Genomic DNA, 20,649 nt, shown 5'->3' on the forward strand with positions numbered 1-20,649 from the left:
TCTGAACTGGTAGTTTGTCTTCGTTTTCATGATCAAGACCATGAAAGCATGAGATATCAATAGGACAAAGCTCAACATCATCAACCTTGTGGCTTCCCTCCATTATGCACCAAAAGGACTTTTAGAAAATCTTTTTGACTTCTGGAACACATTATATATATAAGGAATTCCATCAAACCCTAGGAAACATGTCGTTCGTGAGGGTTGGTGTGTGAACTGGAGAAACGGGCCTAAGATAGACCAAAGAAGCCCAAAACGTAAAAAGAAATAGATGTTGAGGAACAAACGGAATAAAGTAATATCGAATGCAGTACAATCCTGACAGCTTTCTCAAGATGAAAATCCTGAGAATCATGAGCATCCTTTTTAACTAAACATAATTAAAAGAGATGCAATATGAACATGTCAGGGTGTAATAAGATGAGAATCTTGCTCATCATTATTTACTTCTTCTTTTTCCTTTCATCAGTATTTATCAAGCTACCTAGTATAGTTGAAGAAGCATTATCAAGAGAATATTTAGAAGTACCTGTGTTAACAACATTCCATGTTTTCTTGATATTACGTCTTAGTTTGTTTATACAGATCTTCAGATCAGACACCCTATTGTTGACGTGTAGAAAATCTGAGTTGGAAGACTTGAACTCACATTCCTTTTTGAGAAGATTAGAGGAACTTAACTCGTATTTCTTTCTCCTGTTCCTTTTTCTCTTTCCAGACTGATTTACAACACCTGTCACACTTTTGTTGTTTTTCCTTCCACCGTTGTAGGCATCCTTCGGTTTGAAAACATAATTAGGAAAAGCCTTATTACAGTATACTCCTTGAGGCCGAGCAAGGTTGATTCCAATCTGTGATATAGGTTTAACAACTTCCTTAGACATCCAAGTAAGAATGTTGTGAAGTTTTTCATTCCTTATCAGAAGACGACACCTTCGCTCAGAGTGTCTTTTGTTTCTGCAGTAATAGCAGTTGAAGGACTTACATTCAATAGTTCTCTTTTGAGCAGGTTTAGAAGAAGTAGAATCCTTGTTTTTGCAAGATGACACAGGTTCTTCACATGGAGAATTTATTAACAGCTTTAACAAACTTAATCTTACCACTGTTATGAGCGTCTATTCATGTATATCCCAGACCACGTTTATCATGATGTTCTTTATATGCTTCCAGCATAGAAGACAGTTTTGTAGAGCTAGAACCGAACCTATTTAGATTCTCTTCCAGTGATTTTACCTTATTAAGAGCAGCAGTGAGTTTGGTTTCCAAGGATTTCTCTTTGGTAAGAAGACCGCGTTCTTTGTCATTGAAACATTTCTGTTGAGATTCACATCTTGCTTCAGTTTCGGCAAGTCTCTCTTTTAACACACAGAGGTTACGAAGAAGATTATCACATTCAGATTTTTTTGAGCGAACCTCTTCTTCATGATATTTAACGGTAGATTGTAACAGTTTGTATCCACCATCATAACCTTTGAAGAGTTTTCTCAACTTTCTATTTTCTTGACAGAGAGGACCCATGTACTTTCACAAGCAAGCAGTTGTCCTTGTTTCTTTCAATTCACGATTAAACAACTTGATGTTTTGAGAAACTTCCTCATCAAGACTCTGTCCTTCTTATGAATCACTATCATCCGAGATATCATCCAACTGTTCATCAAGAGATTTTCTCCAGTTGAATGCATATTCGGCTGAAGGAGACGTGAAGGAGTTTTCCTTAGTGGTTTCAGATCTTTAAAACTTAACTGAGCAACCCTGTACTGATGTTGCGTTGTCAGAGATAGTACACTTGTCCATAGAGTCAGATCGCTATAAACACAGACTGATGAGGTCTTTAACGTGTTTGCCTGCTCTGATACCAATTACAAAAGCGGGGGTCCAACAACACCACCCAATATTTCGCTTAGCAATCTATATGGACTAACTCCGAAATACTTTGCTAGAGAATCAACTAAACAGTCAGACTCAATCTAGATTAAAGTATCTGAAGGAGTTAATATCTCTTTCTTGATTTGATTTTTACTCAAGCTAAAAACAATAACGAGTCTTTATCAAATACAAGGAATAACTTGGACGGTACCAAAGACCAATATCCAAGGATCAATCAATATCAATCAACAACCAAAGGTTGGATTTCCAATTGATGATATTAATGCAAAACCTGTATTATTTCAATTATATAAAATATAATGCGGAAAAGAAATAACACAGACACCAGAAGTTTTGTTAACGAGGAAACCGCAAATGCAGAAAAACCCCGGGGCCTAGTCCAGGTTGAATACACATTGTATTAAGCCGCTACAGACACTAGCCTACTACAAGCTAACTTCGACTGGACTGTAGTTGAACCCCAATCAGTCTCCCACTAATTCAAGGTACAGTTGTACTCCTACGCCTATGATCCCAGCAGGATACCGCGCATTTGATTCCCTTAGATGATATCACCCACAACTAAGAGTTGCTGCAACCCAAAATCGCAGACTTGATAATAAACAAATCTATCTCAGACAGAAAAGTCTATCAAAGGATAAATTTGTCTGCCACAGAAAAACCCTAGGTTTTTTTCCGTCTTAAGATATAAAATCAAGGTGAACAGGAACCAATCGATAATCCGGTCTTATATTCCCGAAGAACAACCTAGATTAATCAATCACCTCTCAACAATCCTTCTTGACTACACAAGCGGTTTGTCGAGGAATCACAAACAGTGAGACGAAGATGTTTGTGACTTCTTTATCTTGCATATCGTAGAACTCTCACGATCTCAAGCCAATCAATAGATTGTACTCGCACGATAGAAGATGCAAGATCAGATCACACAACTACGATAAAAGTAATATCGGTCTGGCTTCACAATCCCAATGAAGTCTTTAAGTCGTTAACCTGGTTTTAGAGAAGAAAACCAAAGTTTAAAGGAGAATCGAATCTAACGAGCGCACTAGTATCACACAGACGTGTGGGGATAAGTTTTGCACAATGCTAGATGTCTCCTTTATATTAACCCAAAAGGTTAACCATATGAGCATTTTATATTAACCTGGTTCTTCTTTACCATAACTAGTTCAATTGACTCAAATGAACTAGTTAAAGAGTTGTTCAATTGCTATGAGATCTTATGTAACTACACAAGACACAATTGAAACAAAGATGATTCGATTCGATTGAATCGACTCATGAACTTTATAGCCACGGTTTGCATAAAGCATTCCTTAGTAATTTAAGTTTCATGTTCAGAGCACATCTTTAGATCATAACCACTTAAGCTCACAAACAAGTACGCGGAGTTAAGGCAACCGGCAGAGTTTTCCAAACTCAGCAGAAAATCTCGGCAAAGAGACTTCCGCCAGTTCGCGGACTAGGCTCGCAGACTGAGTTTGCGGACTAAACACGCAAACGAGTTTTTGGAAAATCCCAGCAGAAATTCTCGGCAAGAGAACTTCTGTCAGTTCGCGGACTTGGCAAAGCCAATTCCTCCGGTTTCTCTCAATCAACAAAGTTCAAAAACTTCGGATTAAGGAATACATGGTTATGTAATCTAAACTCTCATTCCAATCATTGAAACATTCTCAAAGGACGTTATATAGCCGTTATTCACAGACCGTTTCACGTCAGAGCAATTCTCAAAGTAATTGAAACTTTTCTTGACTTTCGTCACTAGGTGAAGATAAACTTGATCAAGGAGAACCGCTTTACCAACACACGATTTCGAGAAAAAGATAAATAGTGAATACTCAACTCGAAATGTTAAATGTGTATGATCCAGTCTATATAGCATACGACTTTTTGTCTCATAAGAAGTAAGAGATAGAATAGATAGACTTTTGAGTGATAGATAAGTTCAAGTCTCCACATACCTTTTTGTTGATGAAATCCCACGGTTCCTTGAGTATATCTTCGTCATTGTATGATGAATCGCCATGAAGTCCTTGAGCTCAACTACACTTTTCCATCCTAGTCCGAGACTTAGCTATAATAGACTAGAAATCAAGACTCATAGTTTTGATCACTAACATTGACAAACATGCTTGATATAGTAACGCATGCGAGGTCGACCGAGCTATGCTCTAACAAACCATGCTGGGAAGATGGTTTTGATTAAGCATGTCACCTCTATAATGGTTAACTACCAAGTAAAAAAATCCAAAAGGATTTTTCTGGGGAAAAGAGGATGGAAAATCTAAAAGTGTATACATGAAATCTTGGACTGATGTCTGCAAATCTCAAGAAGAAGAGGGTCTAGGTTTCATAAATATGGAAAAGTTTAGCATTGCCATTATCTCCAAAATGGGCTGGAGAATAATGGAACAACCTGATACCCTAGGGACTAAAGTGATGCAAGAAAAATATTTTACCGAGGATGATGTAATGCATAATGTCCACCATCCCTAAACCTAAGTATGGAAAGGAATCCCCTTTGTCATTGCTAATATCCAGAAGTTTAGAAAATAAAAACTAGGCATATGTTTAAATGTAAACATTTGGTAGGACAATTGGGTCAAAAGATTGGTGGATTCAATTCTTAAACCAAACAATTGCCTTGCTAATATAGAAAAGGTGGCTGATTTACTAATTAACAATTCTCAGTAGAACATGCCTCTTGTTTATAATATGTTTATTGAGAGTAATGAAAACAAAATCTTAAACACTAGCCTAAAAATTGGCCAAGAGGATAAAGTAACTTGGCCTCTAATTAGGGGTGGCAAGTTCGCAGTCAAGTCCTTTTACAAGGAACTGACCCATAATAGCCAAACCAGGCCAAGTGACAAGTAAAAATGGAGGAAATATGGAAGATGCAAACCTCCCCGTATGTCAAGTTGTTTATATGGAAAGCAGTGAATACCATTCTACCAATAGGAGAAAGGGTGGGAAGGATCCTTCATTACATAAATGGCACCTGAAAAATCTGTAATTTCCAAAAAGAATCTTTATCCCATCTTATAGTTCATTTCCCCTGATCCAACAAGTTTGTCAAGAACTTCATATTTGATCCTTCAATACATAGGAAACAGAGTTATGAAGAATAATGGAGTTTGAATCAAATTCTTGCCATATAATAAAGCTGATCAGAAATTTGCATGGTGAAAAGATTGATTCAATATTTAGACTAACGTATGACGGAAATGAAGTTTTTAAGATTGGGACGTGAAATATTATTGGTAACATAAAAAACTGTTTATCTCTAAACTTGGCTATAATTAGCACGGAATTTAGTTTTAATATATCTTGGGATTAAAATTCCGTTCACAAACTGTTTACTGTTATTTCCGGTAATTTTAGTCAAAGTAGTAGTCAAAATTCTAGTAGGAAAATCCTCTTGTTAAATTCCTGAAACTACGATTGGGATCAAATGAGAACTAGCATTATGAGGTCTGTTTTTACCTCTTTTCTTATATATATATATATAAGCATCTGAATGATCTAGGATTTCATTTTTGTTACTTGAAATCGTGAAAATATGGTACAAATCATAAGTTAACATAATCGAGTCTAGAATCATCCGGGTCGAATATATTAGTCAGTTAACTTTCCGCAATTTAGGGGATTCTAAAGAACACCTAGACGATTAGGAGAAGTCCAATCGGCATGCTCAATGCGTAGATATAAGCCTCCACCTGGATAGGAGAACTCAATTTTGGGAAGTGGGGAAAATAGTCATAGTAACAAAATAAGCCGACCGTAACAGTTAGAGACAGTTGTCTCAATCTGAGAGAAGGCTCTACTCAATATGATCTGAGGCTTTTCTCCTATTTGGACGAACGGCTTAATCTGATACGATAACAGTTGGATTCCAATGGATAGAATTTTCCTTTATAAATAACACATCCATTCAAACTCTAAAACTTACACCAAAATTCAATTTTTTCTTGAACTTTCTCCACTAAAAATCCTTCTACTTTTCATTATAGTATTTTATATTTTTTTAATTGAAATGTCTCAAAACGTTATTACATAGTCGAAACTAGTGTATTCATCAAGGAGTTTAATGAAATTTGGAAAAGGTACGAAAACTAGTGGGATCTTAATGAAATTTCCATAGAGACACTTCATGACTAAAAGATAACATATCAACTTTGTTTCGATGATTTCACATAGTCGAAACTAGTGTATTCATCGAGGAGTTTATAAAGATACAAGAAAACTCCTACAATATTCCACAACCGCACTCTCCATAAAGATTTGGCAATTAAACACAAGTTCAATTAATAACTCTCCTCCATAAAATGTCATTCCAGAAAGAACAACAAGAGCGACCTTACTTTTACAAGAAAAGAAGGATATCTTTGAACATTAACGAATCACATGAAACATGAATTTGTATCCAAAATACTCAATTAAATTAACCACAAGAGAACCCATGATTAATTTTATCGGAAATGCTCAACATAAGAGAACTTACGGAGCCACACAGTACTTTCACAAATATGTGGATCAGGTAAAGACCAATATTGCGGAATATTCAAAGATTCATTCTATTTTTCATCAATATTTGCATAAAGACATATAATAGACTTAATCTTTGCAGACAAAAGTTCATCTTATCTTCATCAATATTTGCATAATGACATAATAGGCTTAACTTTTGTCGTCAAAAGTTCATTATATCTTTTATCAATAAAGACATATGATAGACTTAACTTTTGAGCATATATGGGACAATCATAGTTCACGGACGCAAACACACATATCTCATAAAAAGTTGCAATATATGAAACCATAAAGATTGATACTGCAAAATCATCTTCCAAATAAACTTTAGAATTTAAATAAATAAATCTAAAAACATTGCAAGATGAAAATCGTTGGCAATAGCTATGTATACTCACAATAATTGTTATTCCAAACCCTAGTTATCCTTCTCAAAACACAAGAATAAATTCTCATAAGAAGTTTCCTAGACAAAACAAAAATCAAGTCTTTTTGATAACATCATACCTTTGAACGGGTCCATCATAAAAGGTATCACTGTTTTTTCTTGATTCTTTTGACGATAGAGGCTCCATGTTCTGGGTTAGTACATTAACTTTCCGATCAACGATGCGGGCAAGATGCCTAGCTTTGATACAGTCCATGATGACTTTCTTCTGATTCCGAATCAAGACATTTTGATTTTTAAGGATTTTGGTCTGACCATCAATAAGATGATTTATTTGCATTTGAAGATTCGCAAATTCGAACTTTGAGTCATTCTGAAAGAGAATTAAATGCTTGACAGATTCACCAATCCAGGAGTTGTACTCTTTCCTTGCAATCATCCTTTTCAAGACAAGTTCTTAAACTGATTCGCATCCTTTAACGTCTTCTTCCATATCAAGATTCACCACTTCCTGAGGTCTTGAGGAGTTCTCCATTTTTTATCTTTTTTTTGTTAGGGATGGAAAAAAAAGTACATAAAATATATATGTTTATAAACAAGAGGAGAATACCCTTGTTAAGGGAACCCTATAAACTCCCAAGCAAAGACATGGACGATCGTGGACCAGATAAGAAAGGTTAATGGATCAAATGGATCTAAGGAAATACACTCTCTTACTTTTATAGATCAATAATCAAATGAATCAATTAGAGCATAAAGAAAGGATACATTATTTACTGGGAGTCAAGAATTGGCTCAACCTTCAAAAAACTATATCAAACACAAGACTAATGGTAACCTACAATAGACTTGAGCAACTCTCAAAAATCATCCTTGCAACTCTCAAGTTAGATACAAGGATGAAGTTACCTAGAGTTAGGTGTCAGAGTGAGATGTAATCCCACCATGAAAATTGAGAGCTGAATTGTAGATACCATATGAAGGTTTGATCCTTGTATTCCTTGCCTTCCTTCGGTTATTTCTTTTTCAGAGGAAATAGTTATAACCCTTTTAACAAATCCATCAGAGAGATTTTTCTGAGGATTAAGCCTAGGACCTCTAGAAATCGGTTCCAGAGGATCAGAAGAGAGAGGTCTCCACCTTCTAGATTTAGATATACCATCCTTATTCTCATAAACACTGGGAATACGTATTTTTGCGGTGTAAGAGTTTGCACCAAGAGAAGAACCACAATCCCTATACAGATTCCGATATGAGTGATCATTGAGGTCCCTTTTATGAGAGTTATGGATTTATGTAGAAATGCGATCTATTGTAGATGTCGCCAGACAATTTACTCTGTCGACTGTAAAAAAAAGTAGATTTTGAAGATCAGAAATCTGTTTATTTCTAGCAAAATAATGTTTAACAAAGTGATTCTTTTTCCCACATAAGGAACAGGTTCGTGGAAGAGAAACTTTGGAAGGAACCTGTTTTAAATTCATAGCCTTATTAGAAGACTGCAAGTTATGTAAACACTTCTTAGCAGCAACTTCCTTTGGAAAACTTTTCTTCATGTACTGTGATTCTGTCTGAGAATTAGAGATAGACACAGAAGATTTTCTCATTAAAATAGAGTTTTCCTCTTTCAAGGATTTGCACTGTTTTTGGGATAGAAGAAGGGAAGCAACCAATTTCTCTTTTTCAACACTAAGGTTGTCTAGATCTGATGAATGAGTCTCGATCAGACGTTTTTCCCTAATTGAATCTTCTTTAACGATATCCTCAAGAGTACTAATCTTTTCACGCTGTAAAGTAGTTTCTTGAACAAGTTTTTTGATATTGTTAGAGAAGGACTCAATGATGCTATAGAGTTCTCGTTCTCGACCAAGAAACTTTATCTTAGCATCTTGAAAAACAATAGTCTCACCTGTATTTTTTTGATTTTTGGTGAGATTCATTTCAGTTTGAGACATGATGTTAATGTCTCATCAGAGGGAATGTTATCAAAATCTGATAGCGAAAAATTCCTACATCGGGATTCGGAAGAATCAGCAAAGGAGTTATCCTTGGAAGTAAGCCCAAGACATTTAACACAATTAAAACTTTTAAAACTCATTATTATGCGTGCGAGTTTGAGATACACACTATCCATACAAATCAGATTGCCATAAACACAGACTTATAAGATCTTAAACGTGTTTTCCTGCTCAGATACCAATTGAAAAAGCGGGGATCTAACAACCACACCCAATATTTCGCTTAGCAATATGTATGGACTAACTCCAATATACTTTCAATAGAATCAAATACACAGTCAGACTCAATCTTAATAAAAGTATACCAAAGAATTATATCTTTATTTCTAAATTCAATCTGCAATCAAACAAATACGAATTTACGAGCCCGATTAAATATAAGAAATAACTTGGACGTTATCAAAAAATAATATCCAAGTGTCAATCAATTTAATCAACAACCAAAGGTTGGAGTCACAATTGATTGAACTTACGCACAACCTGTAATATTTCAATTATATAAACAAATATAATGCAGAAAATAAATAACACAGACACCAGAAGTTTTGTTAACGAGGAAACCGCAAATGCAGAAAAACCCCGGGGCCTAGTCCAGATTTGAACACCATACTGTATTAAGCCGCTACAGACACTAGCCTACTCCAAGTTAACTTCGGACTGGAATGTAGTTGAGCCCTAACCAATCTTACACTGATTAAGGTACAGTTGTGCTCCTTACGTCTCCGAATCCCTGCAGGACTCTACGCACTTGATTCCCTTAGCTGATCTCACCCACAACTAAGAGTTGCTACGACTCAAAGTCGAAGACTTCATAAACCAATCTGTCTCACATAGAAAAGTCTATTGAATAGATAAATATGTCTCCCACATATATACCTCTGAGTTTTATTCCGTCTTTTGATAAATCAAGGTGAACAGGAACCAATTGATATACCAGACTTATATTCCCGAAGAGCAGCCTAGAAATATCAATCATCTCACAATAATCTTAATCGTATGGAAGCGAAACAAGATATTGTGGAATCACAAACGATAAGACGAAGATGTTTGTGACTACTTTTTATCTTTCCTATCGGAGAATCAATCTCGAGCAAATTTTAGAGAAGATAGTACGCAATACGATTGAATAGGGAAAGACCAGAACACGCAACTACAGAGAAAATAGTTGGGTCTGGCTTCACAATCCCAATGAAGTCTTCAAGTCGTTAACCTATAGGGTTCCGTGAAAAACCTAAGGTTAAAGGAGAATCGTCTCTAGTCGCAACTAGTATCACACATGAGGTGTAGGGATTAGGTTTCCCAGTCGCTAGAGTTCACCCTTATATAGTCTTTAAATAAGGGTTTGCAATCAATTCTACCTTGGTAACAAAGCATTCAATATTCACCGTTAGATGAAAACCTGATTAGACTCAAGATAATATCTTTCAACCATTAGATCGAACTTAGCTTTTTACACACAAATGAAAAGTGACTTCATTTAGATATGAGTAACCGTACCTAAATGTGTGCACCTTTTTTGGCTCAACAATAGTTAACCGAAGTTAGCCATATGAACACTTTCATATCAACCATATTCATCTTAACCATAACTAGTTCAAATGACTCAAATGAAACTAGTTTTGAAGTTGTTCAATTGTTTATATTCTCATAGAAGTATACAAGGCACAATTGAAGCAAAATCGATTTTGATTCACTCGAATCAATTCATGAACATTATAGCCACGGTTTGCAAAAGATTGCATTCCTTATTATAAAAATGCATTAGTTCATGAAGACACCGATTTTAAAACATAACCCACTCAAGTATGCAAACGGGTACGCATGCCTAAGTAGCCGGACTTGGACTGTGTTCGCTAGTATGCAAACATGTACACATACTGTCGTACACTTCTAAACTTCAGTTGAATTTCGTACGCGTACAGGTACGCATACTGTAGTACCTGGAATTCAACTGACTTCGCCAGTACGTGTACATGTACGCATACTTTAGCTCCCGGACTTTACCTGACCTCGCCAATACGCATACGGGTATACATACCGTATTCCGGTCTTGGATCAACACATATGCAAGTAGGCATACTGTGCACATAATACAGTCATGGTTAAGTGTTCTAAACTCCCATTTCAATCATTGAAACATTCTCGGAAGACGACAATAGTTGTCTCACACAAACAGTTAGCTTCAAAGCAATTTTCAAGTGATTGAATGATCAATACGAAACATTCTGAGTCTACATCAAATGACTGTCTCACACAAATCATGTAGGATGTTACAAGGTGATTTTCACATGATCATCTTTTGAATTTCGTCAAGAATATAAGATGAACTTGGTTAAAGCGAAAGCTTACCTGACACATATTTCGAGAAATATGTAAGCGAGTTAAACTCAGCTCGAAATATCAAATGTGTATAATTGAAGTCTATATAGCTATACGACTTTTGTCTCAAATAGTAGATGGAGTAGATAGACTTTTGAGTGATAGATGAGTTCAAGTCTCCACATACCTTTTGTTGATGAAGTTCCACAAGCTCCCCTTAGCAGTTCTTCGTCTTCAATCGATGAACGCCGTGAAGTCTAATGCTCAACTACACTTTCTATCCTAATCCGAGACTTAGCTATAAGTAGACTAGAAATCAAGACTTATAGTGTTGACAACTAAACTTGACAAACAAGCTTGAGATAGCAACGCTTGCGAGTTCGACTGAGCAGTTCTCTAACATTGTTAAATCTTCTTGAGGAATTTGTGAGACACCTTATTTGAAGTTTTCATTCTAATCCAGATTTCGACCAACTAGTGTCAGTATATGATCTTAGATTGAAATCTATCAAACCAAGAGTTTATGATCGACAATCCTTGAATGACCTTAAATCAGAAGAGAAAGACCTTAGAATAGACAAGGATTATTGAAATAACCTATATTACAAGTTGCGCAACTTTCAAAGAAGATTATTACCAACTTGTGCTTTGTGATCCCCAAACAAAGTCTTATTGTCTCACTCTTGTTCACAAAGAACATAAGTAGCTGAAAAACAACTTTATGAATCACAGACAAATTTTCCAAGGGATAATTATGTAGCTTACATGAATCCTTTATTTATATTGAATGGTTGCTTGAATTCTAAGAAAGTTCGTGAGCTATTTACTTTTGCAAGACTCTCCTTATTTTGAGAGTCTCTTCTAAGTTAAAATTCTAGCATAAACAATTAAATAAGTAATTACTTTATCATAAATTGTATTTTTTTTTTTAAATAAATTATAATTTAACTTAGGATGGAGTTTAAAACATCACACACACTTTAATATGGTAATTAACTGTGTGGAAGAATAGCCATCTTGCCTAGAAGAGGAAACATAAAAAACTTGACTAAAAAGGCAACTAGTCACCTTTTTGCGCTTAAGTCCGTGAACCATTGCACACAGTTCGTGGACTGTTTCCTATTCATTAACTACAACAACAATTATAAGTGTTGCTTTGATAAATCACTCATAACTTCTTCATTATAACTCGGAATTGAGTGATTCTTGGCTCGTTGAATTTCATATGCTCATTCACTATAACATGAGGACCTTTCCAGGGACAAAGGTCATTCTCACTAAAGTATTGGGCTCAAATATCCCCGAGTTATGCATAAATGTATATTTAGCGTCATATGAATTGTTCCATAAAGTGAGAACTTGTTTCGATAGATTAGAAAGGTATAATTTAACAAGAGTTACAAATGAAATCAGTCACCATATACCTTTTTGATGAGTCCTCATTGATGTATTTGTTTTATCTCTAATCTTCAATCTTCGAGGGTTATTCAGTGATGTGTGATACTCAACTACCAACTTCTAATCCTAGTCCGAGACTTGACGTAGACCATTAATCGAAATATAGTTTTGTAAAACTAACATTCACAACAAGATTTAGATAGCAAAACTTGTGAGTTCAACATATTAGTGCTCTAACACATGCAATTCTACACTTTTACAGAACAAGACACATACGAAAAGCACTTTTAAAAATTCCCTAGGTGTTTTTTGGTGTAGTGGACTGATTAAGTGTAGGAACTGATTAATTCACCATCGCTTTAGTTTTATGTTTTAATATGTTGTCCTAAGTGTTTTATATTTTAGTTTGGTGTTATATTGTGTTATGTTTATTTATTCAATGAAAATTTCTTTATATTTGACCATTAGTATCCTAATTGATTTGAACTTTCTTATTTTAAAATAAACTACACTAGATTAGAGCAAATTACATTGGTTTAAAGAGATTAAAACTAAACTATCATTCAAAAAACTGAACTATAAAACACGTTTATTAACATCCCCATTTAATGGCCTGGTGGAGGAACATCCAGGCAACAAAAGGGTGTGTACTCGTGGATCCCTCTAAGAATGTTAAAACAAGCTTCGTGAATGAAAGGTTTTCCATTAGATGACTGCTATATTGCTAAAGTTCTTTCCATCAGTTTAGTTTTAGTTTTACCTTTCCTTCTATTGTGGTTAAGCTGCACTACCATTCATAGAAATTGATTGAGACCATGACTTATTACTTGAAAATGATGGGATAATCCATGAGCATGACGTCTCATAGTGTTTTCCATTTCTTCTGCGATCTTTGCAAAAATATTATGCTATACACAATCAACCAACATATATTGATGACCATGGACACTTTCTCTTGTTCTAAAAACATAAGCTCTACAAAGATCTAAATCCTCTTCTTGAGCATACTTAGGACTACGAGCTCTAACTCTCGGAGGCATTGGTATTGATTAAAGTGAGATTAACTATAAATGGAAGAGAAATTATAAGAAAATTTGGGTGAAGAAGGTGTGATTTTGGAGTTAAAATTGATTGAATTTATGGGGAGTGAGATTATAACTATTGGATGAACATAACCGTTATCTTCTAAAACAGGGTCGGTCGTCCCAATAAGAATGACATATCAACAAGAGTCAACGCCCGACCGATACTGGGATGACCGTCTCAGTTCGAGACGTTCTTATCTTGTTGAGACTCTCGGGTCAATCTGAGATGAGATGGGAAAACTCCCAAATTTGAGCGTTTGTCTATCTGTTTCCTTTGTTTTTTTATCCCACTGTGGGGTAGGATTAATAGGAAAATATGCTCATTTTACCCATCTTACTGGCTTTACTCTTATGACCAAGTTTAAGTATTAAATTCAAACTCATGATATGTGGGGATTGCAGTGGAATTGACTCGGTCTAACATGCAACCTATGCATTTTTGGAGGTTTCTGGACATGGAAGTATGGAACTGTAATCGGCTAAATTGAGTGTTAGAATCGTATAATGTTGAAAAATATTTTAAAATTGTTAAAAGCAATGGATTCAAATAGGTCGAAAATAAACGAGTACTTCAAATTTCTTTGATACTTTGGTATTTAAACATTCGACATAACCGATCATGGTAGTCTTTGTGTTTTTATTTCCACTGAATCGCGATACTTTTTGTAAATCATAGTAGCAAATGACGATCAATTTGATCATGTATCTCATCTGCATACCGATACTTCAAACAATTATTCTAATTAGTTGGTAAGTTATCTATTGATGTCTTACTCAATACTAGAAATAACCTGTGCCATAACGACATTGGTTAAAACCGAACCAATATTATATGTAACACAATAAGATAAATTGGTAGTAGCTTTATGGGAAAAAATGGTGTAAAAGTATGAAAACCCATTTTATTAATGTTCCTTTGAGGAATTGTCGTACAATATTTTAACGAGTTAAATGGGTATGTCATGTGTGAGCTTTTGATGTCTAGTCTTTCGGTTGTCAGAAAGTGCACTGAAAATATGGAGCACACACATGATTATTTGAGACAAAGTGCAGTGAGAATAATGAAGTCGTAAAGTATAAAGAATCGCCTTTTGGCGCGAGGTTTCTCATAAATTGTTGGAATTTTTTGTTCAGTTATAATGAACGTTATAGCGTTTTGCTATTTAGTTAGTTTTTTAGTTTCAGAAGGATTTGAAATGCAATATTTATATGTGATTATCACATATCTCTATAAGTATCAAGAGATACACAAATTTACAAAAGTGTTTAATAGCATTTTATCGCCCAAATAAAATGACTCTATACCACGGAGTACGCTCTCAATTAGATTGGAACGTTCACTTATGAATTGAATCAGGCGGATTTGGTATACCTGTCTAAGTGACTATTTTATTAGGAAGAGATAAAAATGTAATGTACTGTGCCCTGCATGCTCATAAAGAAAGTTCATGATTTGGAATTGTAGCTATCTATGTTAATGATATGGATATGGTATGTACTCTTACTGAAATAAGAGATTTTACAAGATGCTTGAAATTCAAATTTTGAGATGAAAATATGGGGAAAGATCGATCGAACAACGACATTGTGGCGTATTTTATTCCACCACTTTGCATATGTCCAAAATTGTCAGAAAATTTAATAAGGACATGTATCCTGCTAGCACTCCCATGATTAGTTAAGGTTCAAATATAAGTAAATGACAATTTCGTCTAAAGGAAGAAGATGAAGATGTGTTGGGAGATGAAATTCCCCTATTTAATTGCAATAAATGTGTTGTTGTACTTAGTATAATGTACTCGACCAAATATTTAATCCCAGTGAACTTGTATAGCTCGACACTGACGCAACGTCTTTGGAACGGTATAATGAATGTAATCATATACTTAAAAGGAACCATTGACATGAGTATGTTTTATCCCTGCAAAGACATAAAGAGGACTGCTAAAGGAAGTGCAATCTAAAAGTTTTTGATTATGAAGGTACAATAATCTGTTCACCCATGAAATAAATCAGGGGGAGATGCCAACATCAAGGGAAGGATCCACGGATATGATGTTGACATATTTTAGTTTGAAATGTATGATTTGTTGTACTATTTTTTCCTCGAGATTATATTTTCCCACGGGGTTTTTGTTACTCGACAAGGTTTTTAGCGATATAAACATAACTACACCAACTACATGTTAAATATTGAAGACCTGAAGATCACATTGATGTTGCTGAACAATATCAGAATCAAAGAAATGAAACACGATAGTTTGTGAAGCGAAACCATTTACACAATAAAGCAAGGAGTATCACAACTGTTTTCAGCACAAGCCAACTAGTAGTAGTGATATTATTATTACACATCAGTACTGGGTTTTCACCAATCACCCACGAGACGTTAAAAGGATATTGTGTATGGGTATTCACAAAGGCATACTTCTGAACTATTGTTTTGTACTTTTTTCCTTTCATCAAGGTTTTATCCCATTGGGTTTTCGCTTGTCAAAGTTTTAAAGAGGCAACATATACGAGTGCAACTCTATTTTAAGTTTTCTTAATATCGTACTCTTTTCCCTTAATTCGGGTTTTGTCCCTATGAGTTTTATTGGCTAGGTTTTAATGAGGCAATAGGATTAGATACAATGGTCATCGAGGAGAGAAATACATTTAAAGAACTATATCTGAAGGACTATATGTGAATCACTACATATAAAATATTAATATTGATCCGCACAAGTGGGAGTGTTGTAAGACCTTGAGACCATGTATGTGTGGCCCATATAGATGTAACAAGGGTTTAACTCATGTCCAATATATAGATGTTTAAAATTATGTAACATGTAACTTATGTCTAATGAATAAGAGTTCTCCTTTTTCTGTTCTTCCATATTCTATTTACACTTCAATAGAACATTATTTAAATATCCGCTAAAATATAGTTCTTAAAATATACCTTTACATAGTTAGATTAAAGTATACATTGACCCGGTCAACCCATTGGTTGAACCAAGGGCTAGATCAGATAAAGCAGTCCTAGTAAGTTTGCATGTTCAACGACCGGTTTGGTTACAAAAAAATTGGCACAAATATATCATAATTTTTTTTTCTTGAGATTAAACTAATAAAAAAAATGCAAGCATACAACTACATTATAAACCAACACTTCGATGTAACTATAAAGACACAATGCTACTCAAATCTCCGTGACATATTACAATTTCGGTTAGCTGATGTCATTTCTACAAAATTTAAAAGTTGAGATGTTGTTAGATATTTTTTGATATAGCAATGTGAGATCAAAAATAATTCCAACTAGTGTTTCAACATACTTCGTAGATTAAAAAAAATATATATAATGCCCCGCTTTGAAAAGAAAAAGAAAAAAAAAAGAGACTGAGGAATTTTCCTAAACTATCCCTATTAAATGTCAATTGTTGCCAAAAATGAAAAAATATAAATTTTATTATTAGAATCGTCTACAATTGTTGACTTTATTTTTAAAAGAAAAGAGAAAGAACATATAAAAGAAGACACAATTGGGGGATACTCTCATAAATTAGGGGATACTCACGGTTGAATTTTGGTTAAAGGGGTATCTTTATTTGATATCCCCCTCAAAATCTAAATCAATTTCAATACCAATATTAGTTTTTATATGATTCAGGCAATACTTTGATCATTTATATCATCTTTATCTTTGAATAAACCCACTCTTTCATAACTGAACACTTCGAATCTTCTTTAAATTCATATATATTATCACATCTCATTATATCTTAAATGTCATTCGACGAAGAGGAAGCATTTGAACACACATTATCGGTTGTTCGTGAAGTATCTGTATACAAGATCCCTCCTAGAAGTACAAGTGGAGGATATAAATACAGTGAATGGTTACAAATTCAGTTGAAACTGTTCGTGATTCGTCATGTTACTTTGTTTTAAAGATTGAATTTGGAAGCGGTAAACATGCTTTCTTGATATTATTTTTGTGGTATATACTAGTAGCAGTCGGTACTAGTATGAATTTGAAGGCAATACTGACTGCAACAGTCGGTGTTGATTTTGTTGAGATCCCAATACCGATTGTGTTAGTCGGCATTGGTTGTAGGTTGAGTTCAATACCCACACCAATTAAGTTATGTAGGCATTTTTGCATGTTAAGAGTCAACATAGTCGACTTTCATGATTCCAATACCGACTGTTAATTACCAATGTTGATTCCATTTGAGACTGTGGCGACTATTAACACACTTGGGGGATACCTAAGGGTAATTTAGAAATTACAAAGTTTATTTGGATAAGGGGTTCTTAAATTTCTTCATAATGTTTTTTATATTTTTTTTTAGTATCCCCCAATTTGTGAGAGTATTCCCAAACTGTGCCTTCATATAAAATCATATTTATTTTGGGAACTTTAAAAATAAGATAAATAAAAAATATTTTGGAAAAGGAATGAAAACAAACAGGAAAGATACTAAACGAAACGCAGAAGAGCCCATCTAATTTTTGAATTCAACTATTGAGCTATTTCCTAGTCAGGTAGGACAAATTTATTTTTATTTTTTGCAAATTCCCATTAAGATTTTGATTGGATCATAGTAAAAATGATTTTATAATTATAAAAATTGAAGGGTATATGTGAGAGTTTGGTGAAAAAACCATAAACTGGACAGTATTCTAGGACAGAGGACGGAAATAAAAATACAAAGGAATCTTAACATATTAAGTGCAACTAAAAACACTTAAATAATGCAATCGAGATTATGAAATAGTTAAGCGCGCGTTCCAAATCCTTTTTTTTTGTTATAGAAAGCAAACCCGTAATTCACAGATTTTCACTTATTTTCTGATACAAAATTGCCATTGTGACATGAATAATTTTTTATTCGGTTACTCAATCGTCCACCGATGAAATTACAGTGCACTATCTGGACAGTCCAATGCATTTACAGAGAGTGTTTTGGACAACATCAAATAAGATGACAAAATTATTGGTGATCATTATGTAACTTATGTATTTAGTGTTTATTATTCTTGTGATATCCAGGATAACCCATACATGGGTAATAATGTACTTATGTTATTACTGATCAATATATATTGTTGTCTCTGCACTCTTTAAGGTTAAGAGAGAATCATATCTTTCATGGTATAGAGCCCTCTGCGGCTACTCGATCCAATTATTTTCTCTTCCATTTCTTCTTGCGCCTCTTAAACATGTCTTCTTCAAGTTATTCTGCATCCTCTTATGTGTCTTCATCAACTAGAACATCAACACGTAATCTCCCTAAACATCTCACTATTAAACTTGACAAGAACAACTACACTTTATGGAGAGCACAGATGCTATCTATTTTTCACTCTCAAGGCTTATACAAATATCTTGATCCTACTGTCTCCGTTCTTCCTGTTCACATCAAGGATACCACTACCAATCAACATGTATCTAATCTCGATTATTCTGATTGGATTGTAATGGATCAAATGATCCTGACATGGATTCATAGTTCTCTTACATAATCCTTATTTGGTATGATCTCTTCCTCTAGAACGTCTCATGGGGTTTGGTCCATACTTGAATCAAAGTTTGCTTCTCTTAATGCTTCTTGGGTCATTCAATTAACGTTTGAACTTCAACTGTTCGCAAAGATAATCTCTCTGCTCTTAAGCATCTCAACAAAATCCAATCAACCTCAGATTTCCTCATCTTTGCTAATAAACCAGCTTCTGACCTTGTTTTAGTCTCCAATACTCTTCGTGGACTTGGTACATAATACGAATCTTTCTATACCGTTGTCTTAACTTGGGTAGTTCTTCCAACCTTTGACGAAATTCAGTCGTTGTTTCTAAGTCATGAAGCACGTATAACTTATCAACATCAGCATGAGAAAAACTTCTCCCAGAATACCGCCTTCTCAGTACAAACTCAAGGTCATGGATGATCTAACCATTAGTATCGAGGACGTGAACGCAACAACTTATATGGGTGTGGGCGTTCTAATCGGCAATATTCAAATCACTATAATCATCAACCTTCCTATAATTTTTCTTCACCACAACAAAACCCACGTCACAATCAATCGCGATCCTCCTTTATTCTAGGTGCTCCACCTGCACTATCTTATCAATCCACACTAGTTCTTCCATATGCGTCTCCTTGCCAATTATGTGGTCAACTTGGTCATGCTCCTTTTACTTTTCCACAATAGTTTAATCACTCTTTTCAACCGGGTGATATGGCTCAAGCTATTGCCGCTATGCAAATCAATTCTTCTCTATATGATTCTCACTGGTATATGATTCAGCTGCAACAACCATACGGCTGTAAATGCTGGTTTAATGGAGAATTATACTAACTACAATGTTACAGACCAAGTTATTGTTGGGAATGGTAAAACTCTACCTATCTCTGATATTGGTGACATCCCTCTTAAAACATCATCTAGTAGTCCTGTTACATTACATCGTGTTTTTCATGTCCCCAATATTGCCAAAAACCTGCTTTTTGTCTTGCAGTTTACACGTGATAATGATTATGTGTGTAGTTTTGAAAAAATTGGTTTCATTGCTAAAGATCGGCAATGGTGAACTCAAGTAATCAACGGAAGAAGTAGTGGGGGTCTCTTTCCAGTTGGTGCATCAAAGTTTTCCAATGATGCTAATTCCAATTCTAATTTTCTTGGTGCTCGTGCTACTCCAGACGTCAGGCATATGCGTCTCGTCACCCTCATAGAGGAACTTTAAGTTTCTCCGAGTTAGTCCCAATATTAAGTTGTTTGATGTATGTGCTAGTTATCTTGCTGTAAAACACCATAAGTTTACATTTGTAACTTCTTTTTATAATTATAGTCAAGTTATTTTTTCAAATTCATTCCGACTTGTGGGGTCCTTCTCCTATTACAGCTAATTATGGATTTTGATTTTTTCTTATACTCGTGGATGATTATTCTTAGTTCACATGGATTTATTTTCTTCATCATAAGTCGCATGCTTCTGGTTGTTTTCAACAGTTTAAAAGAATTGT

This window comes from Papaver somniferum, chromosome 5 (assembly GCF_003573695.1).
Source record: "Papaver somniferum cultivar HN1 chromosome 5, ASM357369v1, whole genome shotgun sequence".
NCBI classification, from domain to species: Eukaryota; Viridiplantae; Streptophyta; class Magnoliopsida; order Ranunculales; family Papaveraceae; genus Papaver; species Papaver somniferum.